A 12,888-nucleotide genomic window follows, 5' to 3' on the forward strand; every position below is an offset into this window, starting at 1 on the left:
TCTACATTTGTGAGATACATGTGGTACCAAATATTAATCCTTTCACGTAGTAGCTATAGCTGTCCCCTCTTCACTTTGTAGACTTCATTTAAAACATATATACATATTCATGAAACCATAAAATCTCTGTGAAAATAAGCCAAATAACTGTTTGGGAAAAATGAAAGTATTGTCTTTTATGCTTGGTCAGCAGAAAAGGAAATGTACTTACCCTCTATTCTCACTTTTAAGGCATCACCTTATGGGACCTATCAACATGTGTTTGCATTGCAAGCATTAATTTTATGTTGACATTAAACCTTCACAACCTTAAGTAGGACCTCATCTTCAATGGGCAATTAGCAAGGACAATTACAAGCTGAATAGTTACTATAATCATTTCTAATCACACATTTCTAGTTTGCCTCACTAATTACATTTTACTTGTGCTAAACTTCTAATTTCACCAATATATATGCTAATAAACATAATTAGCTAAGTGGGTATGCACTTAAACCTAAACAACTCATTCATTATCACTTTATAATATATTTATTTCTATTATCTATACCCTAGTTTACTATATCTTAGGAAAAAATGTATATTATTCAAACCAATCTAGTTTATTAATTTGACATGTTATTAACTCTTTTTTATAAATTTAAAATATAAATACATGTATCATGTAGATACAGTTCGGTATATTGCATTATCTTTTTTTTTATCAACAAGAAAAAATAAACAAATATGAATCACTTAATGGGTGACTCAACCCTTATACAGAAAAAAAAAATGTAGGACCTCACTCCACATCAAACTCCAAAATATATACAAACATAAATAGTTCACCAAACGAAAGCAGTCTCCAACCGTGAAAAACCTTTCTTTTTTAATCCCCTATGCAAAAGGCACAACACCTTAACAAACCACGAACACAACAAAAACAAAAACAAAATACATAATATTTGCACGATACAAATACTCTTAAAAAGAATCATTTTAATCTAATGTAAGGAGTTGATGCTCCTATTGCAATGAATCCTTTTACTCCATCCAGATAGTTAGACTGTCTACAACCAATATGCAAAACACACAACTTCTTCCTTCCTAAAACAAGGTTTTAACAATACATAACAAAGTAAAGTAAGCAAAATTGTTTATAATTCATACATACCATGGGTTCCAAGCACCAGTCAAAATAAGTGAACTCTTCATCTTTTTCTTTACTAGTAATCCAAGCTCAAACTTTTCTTTGTGCCACTGCAAACACCTCTAAATGGTTTACTCTCTCATTTTTAAAGACACGCATATTTTGATGTTTCCAAATTTCACCTAGAAATTGTAATCCACACTCCTGTCCAAATTCTGGATAATGGTCATTTACCATTTGTAGGGCCAAACATCATGAAGTGTACACTAAAATCAAAATTACTCACAAACAAGCTTCCCACCCAAGACAAACACAAACCCCAAACTTTCCATACAACCTTACACTTAAAAAATAAATGTCAAATTGTCTCCTATAATTTAAAAATCACACAACCCACACAAGCTATTTTACCAGTAATAACCATATAATAAAAACAATCCATTTTAGTGTGGTGTTATTTGTATTATGCATGTTTAGTTGTAAGATTGAAAACTTATTTTTACCTTGGCATGCATGCATATCCACGCATAGAAAATCATGTGTGATGTATACTCTATAAACGGGGTGCGTTTCCTTTGTAATTAAAATTATACTTTTTTATTAGAATTGTTTAAATCATGTTATCTATTAATTTTCTTTAAAGAAATCACACTCTATTTCTTAATCAAAATATTAATATGTATTATACTTTAATATTTTCTTTAACTTGGAACTTCTGAGGAGTAGTTCAATTTACACTGAAATTTTTCGCAGCTTCGACAATTTAGTTTTAGAAAACACGCTTGTAATAAGAGTAGTTTTTGAATTATTACTATTGGCTTGAGAATTTTATTATATAAAATTAAGCATTTTTCTATGACATTTCTAACCTAAAAAAATTTATGTTATTTTTTGTAAAATAAACAGTTTAATAGTAAAGTTTATAGAAAATAAACAGTCATAAACCTATACTTATCATTGGAAAGAGGTTTATTAAATTGTATTAAAACAGATTAAAGAATATCATATATCATCCCATAAAAAAGGTATATTCTAGCTCTTTTTATCTTTATAAAAATTTAGGGTTTAATTTTTTTTTTAAATAATTTGGTCCAAACATACTAAGTAACATTTTATTTATAATTGCATAGTAAAAAATAACTGTATCACTTCAATTTAAATACTATAAACTACTTTGTTAGAGACACACATTTATTTAAAATCATCAACCATGGATGGCCAATTTCGTGCAACATTAAATCAACATTGCATTTTTTCCTTAGTGATAGAGCAGTGTCTCTTTTTGTTCATCCCTGTATTTATTTATTTATTATCTTTGGTTTGATAGAGAGAGGTGGGGGCTTGAAAACCATGGAAATTTGTGGAAGATTTGATGACTGAGATCAAATTGATTTTGTTCACAAAGTTGGTCCAATCCTTATCCAACCTGTTTTTGGTTTTATATCATTCACTCAGATGCTCCTCGACAATGCAAAGCATTGCCTCTCCAAGTAGTTTTTCATTGTTTATTTATTTTTCCTATCATAGAGAAAGATTTTCATATACATTCTTTGATCATGGCTTGCAGGCAAAGTAATATATTTTTATTTTCCCTTATAGGCCAAGCAAAATCTCATCTTAGATTTCAATCTTTACTATGAAACATTTTTTCCACCAACTAATGCTTATATCATTAAATAATGTACTGAAATATGAGCCAACAATCAAAATGATCGTGCATATTTTAATTCTTTTTTTTTTCTTTCAAGAAAGTTTAAGAAAAGGTTTGTTATTTTAAAGTTATGACAAATGACAGATTACAAACCTTGTATTCAATCAATCAATAATCTTGTATGACCAATTAACAAACAAGGTGACATGGTGTCTGAAACTTCGACCAATAGTTACCCAAGATCCCTTGTGATGCAAAATTTCACTTAAGATCCCCTGTGTTTTGTAGCCCTTTGACCACATATCATGATTTTGGATGACTAATAATGAACAACGTTAAACAAATTGAATGGTGAAAATGGAACTGAATTGGACCACAAAAACTCTATCCCACTTCCACCTAGGATGCTCAGTTTCTTGGATTCAATAAGCAAGCAATAGACACATGTGTCTGAAAGAGACTTTCGGACACAGATTTCTAACCCCTTTTGTTCTATACATCTTTGAAATTCAACTTTTTTTTTTTGCTTTCAAAAATTTCCTCAAATGACCATGGCCATGCCCAACTAATAAAACACACTTATCCCATATGCTTCGTGTCAGTGTATATGCAAAGTTCAAAGCCTATATTCTCACACTTTTTTAAATTTATTTTAGAATTAAATATGTTTTATTTTTTTATTTTTTTTTTAATTTAAACTTTAGACTCCTTGAATATTTATAATAAAAAAAATCAACATAGATGGTATTATTATAACAACCAACCATATCGATAATAAATGTCTATTGTAGTCCACACTATCAATAATTTATTTTAATAATTTTGTTACTATAAATATTCAAAAGGTCTAAATTTTAAATTAAGAATTACTAAAATTAATTTGAGAAAGAAGAAACTGAAAACATATTTAACACTTTATTTTATATTTTTTTTACAAACACCATCTTCCTAGTCTCCTTGGTTGTTTGAGATTCGAGCTTCATGCATTCACACCACAACCCCTTATTTTTTTAATCATTAACTACTTTTCTCTTAGTTTTCCGTTATCTTCTCCTACATGCCCGAGGTCTAGTCAAATGCTTCTGGTAAATTTTTCGGATAATTATAATAGTAATACAAAATCTAAACTTTAAAAGCATGCATTATATATTAAGTTAGATAATTTCTAGTGTATATGGATATCAATGCTGTGTGTGGATGCAGATGGCCACAGTTAGTTCTATACTTATAGTATGTATATATATTTGTCGTGCATGCGTGGTTGCCCACCTTATCATGTGTGTCCAAATATACGATCGTTCAATGCAAAATCACGTTTCTTCCTCACATGCCTAACAATAATTAATCAACTTGTCACGTTCCAAAATTAAGGGCAAAAAAAACCTTCAACTAAACTTGAGTTTGTCGAATATGTGAAATTGAAACCCTGAAAAAACTAGTTCAATTAGGTTACCCTTAGCCAAGTTAACAAGAGATACTTTAACATACATAAAAGTTATTTTTGTCCTGTAGTTTATTATCAATCGGGTCTATTAAAATAAACACCAAGAATATAGCTTCCGGAAAGAAAACTTCCGGGAAGAGTTAGAGAGAATTGAAATGCAATGAAAAAAGTAATAAATTAAATTGAAGATAAATATGTTGGAGATCCCACTTCGATTAGAAATTAGTGTTTAATTGTATATAAGTAGGTGCAAACCTTACCTCATTGAACTGGTTTTATAGAGTTGAGTTATGCTTAAAAACTCACTTTGTAACAAAATATATTTTTCAATTTTGTGGTGAAATTGGTTTTTCTTTTTAATTTAAATTTTATATTTTTTAAATATTTATATTGAAAACTATTAGAATGAGTTTTTATTAATTATTTTCTTCACATAACATATTGGAAATTTGTTTATCATTTAAAAATTTAACTTTAAAATACAAATATAGGTTTAAAGTTTGACTAAAAAGTAAAATTAATTTTTGGTGTGAAAGTATAAAGAAAAAAAAAATATTTAAGCCATTAAGTTGTAAGATGTTTAAAAAAGAATATCATAGGTTTATTGGTGTGAGAATTTGCACATGGTGAAGTTACTGAATTGAGTAGCCCATTATTGTGAGAGGAAATTAATAAAGAATTGATAGTGATGAAGTTAGTTTTATTGAAGAGAAGTGTGGTATTTTGTAGGAAATAGTAGAATGGTAAAAATGGTGATGGTTGGCAGATGCAATAATGGAAGAGTATTATGACAGTAGCTTGACAATGAGAAGCAGCCACAACATCCGCCGAATCATCTGTGTCTCCGGAATCACAACAAACCCTATGCTTCACTCACTATTATGTTATAAAATAACCTTATATGCCTCAACGGCAAAGTCGTACATTTTTGTCTTCATATTTTTTATATATCTCATTTCAATTTTCAATTCTTATATGTTTACTTTTTTTTTTCTTCTTCTATTTATGATCCCTTTGTGCTCACTAGAGAACCACCTATTTCAACCTAAACCCTTCAAACTATCCGTTTAACTCAACCTCTATGACTTTTTAATTTCGGATATTCTTCTAGTTTTATTCTATAAGTTGTCGACTGAACAAGTTGTGTTCATGTACTGGTTACACCCCCTCATCCATGTCGATTATTCATTTATTATTTATTGTGTCTTGTACTGAGAATGAATAAAGAGTGGAAGATTAAAATAACAAAAAAAAAATATCAAGGATAGAATGAAGTATTGTTATGGTCAAAATCTGAATAAGGTAAGAACTTATGCAACACAAAAAAGGCTTCCCAAAAAGGATCGGATTCAAGAGAAAATTTGTGTGGGAATCGGACATTAAAAGTTTTACAAACATTTATATACACCCAAATATTTTTGTAAAATAAAAAGAAGAAAATGTATATGTGCCTCCAAGCATAGTTCAACACAAGGATAAGCTAAAAAAAATAACTGCAATAAAACTCATAAATTATAAGCTTATACAATTTAATATTGAAACACATAATCACATACATCATTTGTATTAGAAGCATACACACATACATACGAATCACACATAGATCCACATAATCAAGATATTCATTAAGAAATATCTACATATGTCTTTCAGAAGACCTATAGTAAACATTCTCCACTAGAGATTTATCACCTGACCCATTTTAGAACCCTAGGTATGCAAACCTCGACTATATGTAACAAGGTGATTTCAAAGTATATCCTTATCCAGACTTCAACATCCATTTTGATTCACTCTTTCAAACTCCAACATGTGGTTTAACATTAAATAAACCTCCTTCGACTTCTCATCACTAGATATCTTAGTTTACATTACTTATATCATTAGTGAAGTTACGAAATCTATGTTATAACATAGATTTTTGCTTAATACCAAAACACAACCATGGTTTACCTATCTTCCAATGTTTGTGATCTCAAAAATCACATATCATACACAAGTATGTCATTAAAGCAATAATCATCAAAAAAACAAAATTAAATAATTTTAGCATATAACAAACATATACACAACACGTATATTTAGAGAGACAACGAAAAGATCTCTTAAAAAAGGCATTAAGCATGTTTAAGTTATAATTGTTCCATTGAGCAAGGATATCAGATGAAGTACTCATTAAAATAACTTAGATGATACATTCGCTTAAGCGTATTTGTTTCCGCTCGAGTGAGGGTATCAAATGATACTCTTACTTAAGTGACTCAAGTGTAGTCTTTGCTTGAGTGAGTATGATTTTAATGAGAAGGGTATTAGTCGAAGCACTCATTGAAGTGATTCAGACAATACATTCACTTGGTGACTCATACGAAGTCTTCTTAAGTCAACACAAAGATACTTAAAAGTAATTAGCACCCTACACGTTTCAAAATATACTTATATCTCGAGTCATAAGACTCTTCATTTCAAAACAATGATTGTACCTAAATTTCAAGACTTAATACAGATTAGAGACTCAAATTTGGACGAAAAGAGAGGCTTTAGTTCTACAATTAAAAACAAAGGTTCTAAACTTAACATGATCACGAGGAATGCCTAACACACATAACTAACGTCACTTAGCCTCTATGTGTTACAAGAAACATCATGTGCAGATGCAAATAATGTTTTTCAGTTCTACATGCAACTAAAGAACACCAAACATAGATGCAATTGATGCAATTGATGCTCTTCAATTTCAGCAAGTAAACTGTAGAACATTAGATGCAACTGCAACCGATTTTCTTCACATGTTATGGGAGAACATTAGATGCAAATACAATGGGTGTTCTTAAGTTTCTTCTAGAGAGCTTTACTCTTACATGTAACCCTAGAACTTCATACTCAAATGCAATTCAAGACCTTCAAACTTAGCGTGCAAATAAAGGTCATACTAAAAGGAATTTTACAAAAGAAAGACTTCATTTTTAAACTTTCCGATTAAGACTTAACTAAAGTAGATTCCTTTACGTTCTTGAGAGCTACAAAATTAAGTGAGAAGACGTTCAACACCTAAAGTCTCTAACGATGATCATGTTTAGTTAACGATTTTTAGAATCTTCTAGCTATTGTGAGGCGTGATCATATTCTTAAAGAACGGAGTTCAAAGAGATGAAAATAGAGAAAAAGATTAAAAAAAGAATAATTTCAAAAAACATAAAAGAAAAAAATTAATATGTAAATGAGAATAATAGAGAAAAGAAGGACCTTACAACTACATTAACTAGTTACTTGGTTTTATTTAACCTTCAAATAATTATATCCAAGTGATAGATAAACACACTTTATTTTGTTCTCACTAAATAATTTTTCGAAGGAAAATAGCTTTGAAAATTTGGAAGAAAGAAATTTAACTAAAACAATTAAATTAAAGTTCATTATAATGTATGAGGTGAGATTTTCAAGAAGTGATTTTTTCAGGGAAAATAATTAGATACTTTAGTTGGTAAACTTTGAGTCAAATATAGTTTAATTAATAGAGTTTGTAAATTCAAATAAAAATTGAAAATTTTAGAAAAAAGAATTTGCAAAGGGGTTAAATTGGGTAACTTTTGATAGTGATATTAATTGTTCAAATGTTTTAATTATTATTACCATTCACATGGAGTGGGATCCTCTCCAGGGCTATCCATCCCCTGTGCATGTTTATCTCTTAAATAGTTATGTCCATGGAGTTGTGGGTTGCAACAATAAAGTCTTAATCATAAAAAATAAAATTTCAATTCAACTACTACTATTAAAATCCTTTCTCTTAATTTCCTTAATTTATTTCTTCCTCAAGATCCTATAAATATAAGAAGCTTGGTTTTGTATTATTTTTTTAAAAGAAAATAAAGGAGAGATTCAATATTAAATAATAATAAAATATTCATATGGGCATTGGCATGGGATGGGACCAAGTGTTGCCTAGGGAAATGGGTGAGTAATGCCATTGAGTGACTCTTTTGTTTGGCACTTTTTGCAACCAAATTCTTTTGTACCTACCGTTGTTAATTAAATTAAGTTTGCATTACTCAAATTATTCAAATTGTTCAAGAAGAATGGCAGAGACAAAATCAGCTGATTCAGAAATCAAAAACATCAAAATATAAATCTTTCTTTCAAAATTAATGTATTCAATGTTAAAACTAATATAACTAGCATTTCTGGTTTCTTAAATATTGACCTAACCATTGTAAGAATTAATATACCTATTGTAACTTTTTTAACAAATATTAAGAGTTTACTTTAACCACCAGATTTTAATTTCTAATTAATTTACTTAAAATCATTGTTTCTAAAAATTTAACTCTATTATTAATTGATTAGCTTGCAGAATTTACCATTTGTGTAAGAACAGAGTATCAATGCACGCAAATAATTCTTTTTGGGCTGGTACATGACGGGTCAGTTGCAAAATTTTGAACGTGGTTGTTATTTTACACCTTTTTTACTTTATACACTCCCAATAGTTTTGAAATTTATCATGATATCTAAACCATCATTTCGCCATAGTCCTCCCTTTATAAAATCTTTTACCCTTTTATCACCTTTTTTTTTATATCTCGTCAAAATACACTAGTTTCTCTATAAAACAAAAAATTATTATTTTTCTATCAAATTTCAGACATGCAAAAATAGTGCTAAGAACAAGAAATCATGTGAGAGAACAATGAGATTAGAAGAAGAGAAGAATAATATGTTTTATCCCATATCGTTAAGAGATAAAAATAAAGTATATAAATTATTACAAATTTTATTTTATAAATTGATTTTGTAAAACTGAGTTTAACTTCTCCTCCTTTCGTCTAATGTTTATTTATAAATAAAATAATTAGTGGTAATTTTATTATGATATTGTAACGTTGAGTTAGTCGTCCACTTTTTCATATAATACTTTAATATTTATTAATTATTTTATCAATAAAATAATTATTGTTAATTTTATTAAATAAAAGTTTTTAGAAGAAGCAAGATTCACAACATTTTACAAATTGTCACTCTCATACGCCTTTTTTTTATATCTTAATTAGTTCCTGTGTTTTAAGTGTATAATTTGTTTCCCTTAAAAAATTCACATGGGATCTAATCTTTGGCGTGTGAATTATTTTCTTCCGAATTTGAGTTTTGTGAACAAAAATTATAATCATAAAAAGAAAATTTAATTGAAAGTGGATCAATGAATCAGATTTGCTTCAACGGCCATGAGAGGCAGAAAGGTCATAAAAAATCTCAAACGGATATATTATCTAATAATGACGAACATGGTCCTCTGTTATATATATATATATATATATATATATATATATATATATATATATATATATGCAAGTGCACAATTTTTAATTACTATTAGGTCAAATAAATTTGAAATGTCTCCTTAGAAGCAACTAAGACAAAAGTATAGTTGGATATCAATTCATAAGAGGGTGATAGAATGAACATGAATTTATTCAAAAACAAAGTTCGAAAAAAAATTTGAGCATGGATATAATAGTTTTGAAGAACAACAGAATTTTGTTCTTAAAATCCAAATTCTCAACATAGTTTTCACAAAATTGTTCGAAACTCGACTAATAAAAACCCAATTCTGAATTGTTTTTTTTAGGAAAAGAATTAAAAGAATTTTAAAAATGTTAATTTTAATAGTATAAATTAATGATAAAAAATTTAATGTTATATTAAAATTAGTAAATTTATTATATTACTATTATTATATTAAATATTTGAAGTTTATAACTTTTTTTCTCAGAGAAATTCCATTCTGAAATAATTGTTAGAATAATTCATTACAATAAAATTTAGAAACTAAACAAATGAATTTAAATTAATTATTTAAGTTAATACCTGAAATTTTAATTTAATTTTGAAATTAATTATGTATAAATTTATTTTTAATAATTTAACATACTATAATATAATAATAAATTTTACTTGTAAATATATTTATAGGTTTCGTATTAAATTTGTTAAAAAAGAATGTATAACACACAACAAAATATCATTAATTGGTACGATAATAACCAAAAGAAGTAAATAATTGATAATTGAATACGAAACAAATGAATAAAAAAAATATGCGTTCTATTTGCATACATATGCATCACAATCATTAAAGTTGTTTAAGTAATACAACATGATATCAATAATAGTTGAGTAAATATTCTTTATAAAAAAATAATTCAATCGTACTTTTATGATTTCTCAATAAAAAAAGTAAAGATGAAAATTCTATTTCCTCACGCTAACTTTATTAACAATAATAAGTTTCAATTAATAAAATAACAGTCACTTAAATAGTAGGTTTGTATGTTTGTGTTAAACACATGCACACTAACAGTCACTTAAATAGTAGGTTTGTATGTTTGTGTTAAACACATGCACACTAACACTCGTAGGCACGTATTAGTGAAAAGTTCAATTAAAAATATATTTATTAAATTTCTGACGATTCTAACACAATTTTAAAAAGAAAAAATACATTAATTTTTTAAAAAGTCAAATTTATTGTATAAATTTTTAGTACGATTATAAAAATAAATAACAAATCATTTTGAACCAGTCATGAAAAACATCTTTCTGCTAAAAAAAAACTCAAACATACTTGTACACATAAATATTTATTATCAAATTATATAATATATAGATTTGTGTATCTGTGTCCTACATTTTAGAGATAATACATATTTTCATGTTCGTGTCCGTGTCGTATCAATGTCTATGTCAGTGTTTGTGCTACATACAATTTTCTAACTAATAATAATTAATTAATTAATTCTTATATAACACTACTAATAGTAAAAATATTAATTTATTATTAATAACTTAAGTTATTAAATTAAAATTTAATATTAATATTTTATATCAATTAATTTTCTAAACATTATTTTAATTTAATAAATATAGGGAATTTAAAATTTTTATTTAAACTCATAAATTAATTTCACACTTTTTAATTAAATATAATACTACAAATTTTAAATAATTTGAATTAATTTACTTTAATAATTTATTTTAATATTTTTAAATTAATATTATTAAAAAAAATTATATTTCTCATAATTTTTTTTTAAGTAAAAAATTAGGTCAGGATTTTTATTCATGGGAAGTCTAATTTTAATTTTTTTACTACCATCATAATAATTAAGGATGGACAAAAATTCCAATTAGACCAAACTGTTCCAATTTATCCATTCAAAATCTATTTATGTAAATTTAGTTTTTATTTGATTTATATTTTATAATTCTCTTTCAGATCAGATTTTTATTTTGTTAATATAGATTTTAAAAATCGAAAAATCTGAATTTTTAATCTTAAAATTTATAAGATTGGACTAGGGTGATCATGGTCATGGATGAAAATCTAATCTAAATATTCCAATAAAATTTAAATTCATATTTATATTTGTTACAAATATAATTTGGATTTTTATAAATTCAAATATTTTAAATTCAAATTTATATTTTTATACTTTTATTTGTATATTGTGCTAACAAATAACACAACAAGTAATTGGTGTGAGAAGAGACATGATCTTCTACAAATTCTGAAGTACAAATTCTATACAGACGAATATCTAAACCACTAACTATATTTTCAGTTTCTAAATTAACTAATTGATGGTTGAGATTCCGCTATAGACACTACAAGAAAAAAAGGGTTTTAGTGGAGGTTATTTAGTGGAGGTTAACATCTTAGGAATTGATTTAATTAATGGAGGTTTTTTTCTAAAACCTCAACAAAATAACGGAGGTTTTTTAACCTTATTTAAATTCCAAAAGTTTATTCTAAAACTTCGGCAAAATGACAGAGGTTTTTTTAACCTTCATTAATTTCCAAAGGTTTATTTTAAAATCTCCGTAAAATAACTGAGGTTTTTTTAACCTTCGTTAATTTCCATAGGTTTATTTCAAAACCTCCGCAAAATAACGGAGATTTTTTAACCTTAGTTAATTTTCAAAGGTTTACTTTAAAACCTCTGCAAAATAGTTGAGGTTTTTTAACCTTTGTTAAGTTTCATTAATTTATTTTAAAATCTCATCAAAATAATGGAGTTTTTTAAATTTTCATTAAGTTTGAAATGTTTATTGTAAAACATCAATAAAATATTTTAAATTTTCTCAAATTTCAATAAATAAATATAATTAAAAATTTTAAAAAAAATAATTTAAAAAATAATTTAAATATATTTGATAACTAAATTCTTAAAGTTTTTGAAAGTGTAAGTTTAAACATATAAATTTTTTTAAAAATATTTTTAATTTTAAATATTTATTTAATTAAAATTAATTAATTTTTATTTATTTTATATAAATATTTTTAATAAAAAAAGAAAAATTATCTTTTTTTTAACTTTTCCAAAGATGTATTTTCAAACCTCAAGAAAATACTCACTTTTTTCAACTTTTGACTAAAAGGTTCATTATTGTTCTCCTCTTCCACAGTAGAGCTATTCTCCTCTTCCATGGTAGAGCTACTTCTCATCCTCTACAATAGAGCTTCTCCTCCTCCACCACGGACCTGCTTCTGCTGCTCCACCACGGTAATTGGTTTCTTCTTCCTTTTCTCAGTACATATTCTCTATGTAAGAAGTGTTTTCTTTCTGTTGAATCTTCCCAAATTTGTTCCTATTGTTTTTCTGGAATGTC

This window comes from Phaseolus vulgaris, chromosome 8, assembly GCF_000499845.2.
Source record: "Phaseolus vulgaris cultivar G19833 chromosome 8, P. vulgaris v2.0, whole genome shotgun sequence".
In the NCBI taxonomy this organism is placed as follows: Eukaryota; Viridiplantae; Streptophyta; class Magnoliopsida; order Fabales; family Fabaceae; genus Phaseolus; species Phaseolus vulgaris.